Source organism: Leptopilina boulardi, unplaced genomic scaffold, assembly GCF_019393585.1.
Source record: "Leptopilina boulardi isolate dan_hultmark-lab unplaced genomic scaffold, ZJU_Lbou_2.1 LbouV2_281, whole genome shotgun sequence".
Classification (NCBI taxonomy): domain Eukaryota; kingdom Metazoa; phylum Arthropoda; class Insecta; order Hymenoptera; family Figitidae; genus Leptopilina; species Leptopilina boulardi.
Window position 1 is genome coordinate 925,353 of NW_026137842.1, and position 5,382 is coordinate 930,734.

Genomic DNA, 5,382 nt, shown 5'->3' on the forward strand with positions numbered 1-5,382 from the left:
AGTTTTTATAAAACAAAAATTTTAGATTACGGAATATTCTTTTCTCGGAAATTTTTAGGGTCGCTGATTTCAGTATATTTAAAGTACATATAACAATGGCTTATTTGTAAAATTTCAATTTAACTTAAAAAAAATGTATTGACACCAACATATATTTATCTCTAGTTTTATAGTTTTTCAAGGCCCATCTTTTGACCTATTAGCGAAAATCCTACTGTTATTTTAATTCAGAGTTATTAACATTTTGAAATTGAAAAATTTTGAAAAACCTGTTTTTTTGCAATATTTATTAAAAAATCTTCATGTATCTTTAAAATTATTATGAACCACTTGGAGAATATTTAAAAACGAATCAATTGACCTATGATTGAACATTTTATTATAAAATATTACGACGTTATTGAACTTACCGCCTTTTTAAAATTATTATAATACTAAATAAGTTATCATAAATTGATAACAAAAAAACGCTATGAGTATGAAAAAATGTGTTTTTTCATTCTCTAAGAGATATATTACTATTTGAATTTTTGTTACGATGCTCGCAAGCTGTTGAAACTTTTTTACAAAACACTATTGGCACGAAAACAATTAGTTTTCAACAATTAATTTACTATTCAAATGTGTAAATTAAACAAAGATGAACGTGTTTTTAATAAATTTTAATACTTATCTCCGCACCATCTAGGATATTTATGGTAAGTTTTATTTCTCGACATATTATTTCCGCATGGTAGTCGTAAAAAGTAGCAATATACTCCAAATATAGCAAGTATCGAAAACTCTGAAATTCAAAAGCTCGCGGACTATGAAAATATCTAACAGACATATTTTGTCAAAAAATTTTCACTATCCCATTAGTGTGCCACCACTGAAACTAAAGATACGAAGGTTTGATTAAGTGATAACACTTTTTAAGAAAATTCAATTGACCGTCTTCTTATGAAAATATCTATTACAGCGTTGAATAAAAATAAAAGTTCAATGCATTTCTAAAAAGATGATGAAAAAAAAATTTTTAAGAACTTTTACAATGATGTGCCTTAAATTGTATTCATGTGGCAACAATTTAAAGATGATAATAAAAATCGTGATTTCATTTAAATTTATAACAGGTCAATCTATGGTGTGATCGAAACATTCTCATACATATATTTGAACACAAAAACGCCGCTTAAGGATTTTGAGTGAAATAAATTTTATTAAGTTAAGAACATGCTGAAAACACTTTTTTGGAGTCTTTACCCCCTCTTTTCTCAAAATTCAGACGTGCTAAGCAAATTTGGGTGCCAGAATCGTGTTCAGAGGACGAAAATACTTTGGAAACCACTCCGATATCAAAAATAAAAAAAGTCAAATTTTACAAGTTTATGTGTAATTTATTAACATTAAAGAGTTTAAAGAGTTAAACGTTGACGGTGTGAGTTAAAAATGAATTACGCATATGAATTTGTAGTGTTAAAATGTACTTAAACATGTATACAAAGTGACATCAATGTGCCTGCAAATTAAAAAAAGAAATTTTTTTTTTTGAAAGTTAAAAGTTTCGTGGATTTGCCCATATACTTTATAAGTGATATTGAGAATAAATTAAGTCTTGTTCTCTTTTGAGAAAAAAGTATACACCGAGAATAATGTTTAGTCAGAGCAACCAAAATTTTGTTGGGCCAACAAAAAAATAAGCAACCAAAATATTTGTTTGAGACAATCAAAAAATTTATGTTGAGTGTTTTGGTTGGCATAACAAAATTGTATGGTTAGCTCAACCAAATTTGTGTTTAGGTAAACAAAAAAGTTTGGTTCATCAAACCAACAGTTCTTTTGTAACATTAACGTTTAATTATTTATATTTGTCTAAATATTTTTAGAATTTGAAAAATCTCATCTCCGCCTGGGATCGAACCTCTGTTTTTAAACTGCGAGTTGGGAGCTCGGACCACTGGACTAAAGGCGCTCTCACACCTTTTTGGCTGCCTGCAGGTTACCATGGCAACGCATGAGAGTGAGTGCGACAGAAAATTTAAAAATTTGAATATTCAAATTTTCTGTCTCACTCACACTCGTGCGTCGCCATGGTAACCTGCAGGCAGGCAGGCAGCCAAAAAAGGTGTGAGTGCGCCATTACCCATCATTGTGAAAAATTTAAACTAATTGTTCTCTTAAGGTACGAGATGAGAGCGAATTAAATTATGTGGTTGTCGTAACCAAATTTTGGTTAGGACAACAAACAATCATTTGGTTTGTTAGACCAAACTATTTTGTTGTGTTAACCAAATTATTTTGTTGCCGTAATCAAATTTTGGTTGGAATTTAAACATGTTCAACAAAATAATTTTTCTGTATCCCCTACCCGAAAGTACGGACTTCCCTGTCGGTAATCGTTCAGGGAAGAACGGCTTTTGTGGCCGGCCAGAAACAACGTGCGCTCTGATTGGCTACGAGACTTTAAAGGCTTGATGGCATAGCAACCACATAGCAACGCTTATTTCATGGCCTGTTTTGTGTCAAGTGCGGTAAATAACCACAAAAATAAGCAACCTAAGTTAAAAAAAAGTGACAAATCATGTATAAATAAGATGTACTTGTGTAAGTGTTATTGTACTTTCTCCTTCTTTTTAAATGTCTAAACTGAAAATCTTTCACTTTCATCCACTATTATAAAGTAAACAAAAATTTTCAAAGGTTAACTATATATACACAAAGACACAACACAGGTGATTAGATGCCTTATGGTTAATAAACTAAATTCCATATGCCAAATTATTATTCGTGCATTGGATTTTTGTGCGTTTTATTTATATTTTTCATATAATTTTGACGCCCGCCCCGACCAGCAAAACCTCGGCTTCGCCTCGGCTTTGCAAAAGTCGGGCGGGCTACCTGTCATCTGTAACTAAGCCTTCTGCTACAAGCTTCGCTACGTGGCCGGGAGGGCGCGCTGACGCGAGCCACAGCAGTAGACACATGGTTAATGCCATTTTATTAAAAAATAATAATTATTAAACGTACTTTCGAGTGGGGATAAAGAAAAATTGTATACGACACACGGCCAAAAAGTTTGATGCCCTGCTGAGCGTGATATAAGGCCTCGGCTTCGCCTCGGCCTTATATTTCACGCCCGCCAGGAAATCCAACTTTCTGGCCTAGTATCGTAATATACTATTGTTGGCCTGACCAAATGTTTTGTTGATATAACTCTACGACTTTGTTTCAGCCAACCAAAATTTGTTTACAAGAACCAAAATTGCCTAACCAAACGATTTTGTGGCAAACACAAAATTTTATTTTCAGTGCATAGAAAAAATAGTTGGATAACAATATAATAAAGTTGATAATGAGAAAATGAGAAGAAAATGATGGAAAACGAAGAATCAAATATCAGCAAGTTTTTATGGAATGCTTGTCTAATTTGTATTGCACATAGCAGTAATGTCAGAATATTAGGGGCAGTTATCGTAGCGTATTGCTCCTAATCGTTCCTCGCGAAAGGGAGATCGAATTTCTCTACCCTAACGATTACCAACCTCAACCAAGGGGTCGGTCGCGATGAGAAGAGAAAGAGGACTGAAAGAGATGGTTATTTGGTCGGGAAGGAAGGAGGGTGCCAGAGAGAGCGTAGGAGAAAAGGATAAAAGGATTGACTAACTCAGAATAGAAGAAAGAGAAAGAAGAGGGAAAACGCCAGAACGGTCAGGGAATCCAGCATGCACTGGTGTTTTTGACAGGCCGATGAATTGAATAATCGCAAGTCGAGTCGAGGGGGTCCACCAAATCTCAGTCCCCCAAAAGCTTTCTATATATATAGCAGTTCATATAGGTATATATCCGCTTATACTATACACCCGACGTATTTCGCGAGATCGCTAAACGCATGAAAGTGGTATTAAATTCACAAAATTATTCCAATTTCTCTTGTACGATAATATATTACTTATTTTTATACAAGTTATATAATAACAGTATTTATTCACTCATAAATAAGTAGTGGTATATATTTTACATAGTAATAGTAAAAGTAATATTAAAGTTAAGTTTTTGGAATTAAAAATCAAGTCCAAAAGAGAGTTAATATTATATTAACTACTTCAGCATTAACTCCCTAATCATCAACTACGTTTGCTTCAGCTCCAAAAGGATGTGACTTTCATAGAATCTCGTTTGGATTAAAATGGCGATAAAATCCTAAAAAGAAATATAAAGGATATGTATGTAAATTTCTAATCACCTTCACAGTACAGAAAGTTTACTAAACATTTAATGAAGGTTGGAGTGCAAGCTTCGGAGTTTTTAGTTGCTATGCTCAATAAAACTTGTTTTAACATACAAATGTCCGCAATAAGTCAATACTTAGGGCGAAGGTTGACTTAAAAAAAATTTTGTTTAATTTGTTTATATAAAAGTATATATTTTAAGCTTCATTCTAAGGGGCAAAAAAAGAAGAAAAGGGTCCTTTATTTAAAAAAAAACCAAAATTATTTTTTATTTTTAAAAAATGGGTAAATTTTTAATTAAAAAAAAATAATTCTGCACCATTCGAAAGAGCGGGAAAAAACCTTTCGAAAACATATACGTCAAAAATTTTTCACCTTTTATACAATAGTTATGATTTTTCAAAAAATCCACTATTCAAATTTTGGCTTACACTTCAGGAATATAATTGTAGCTACCAAATAATTTACTTCTACAAGTAATAATTATATTTGATGTTAATTATTTTGAATTAAAAATTATTAAAACACTCATACAACATTTATTTAATTATTAACTTTTATACAGCGGTAATCTTATAACCTTACTTTATTTAATTTTTTTAAATAAGAAAAACTATCAAGGTCCTGATCAGAGCCCTATCTTTAATCTAGTTAATATCCGTATTGAAAATCCCTACACAAGATCTTGTACAAGAAAATGTACATGTTCAGCAGCTGAACTTGTACCTGTTCTAGTGAGAACATGTACAATAAAATGTACAATTTCGACATCAGAATTTGAAATATTAAGTTCTTATATCAGAACTTGTACAAGATTTTACACAATATCTTGTACAAAAATATTTATTTATGATACATTTTTTGCAACACCCACCTTTAAAGTTAAGTACCTATTATGAAGAATTCAAACTCTCTATTAGAATAATTTTGATTGTATAGAATTAAAAAAATCAATCGAAGATCAGGAAAAATATCATTAAGCAGTAGGGTATAAATTTAAAATTAAATTTCTTTCTTTAATTTTGTGGTTTTGTATGGTCTAAAACAATCCTTATATTATGTGAGATAAATTCCGGTGCGTAAAGTAAATTTCAGTGCGTAAAGTGAATCACTTTACACACTGTTTTAAAAAGAGCTTCTTTACACACACTTTTCGGTGTGTAAAATTTAA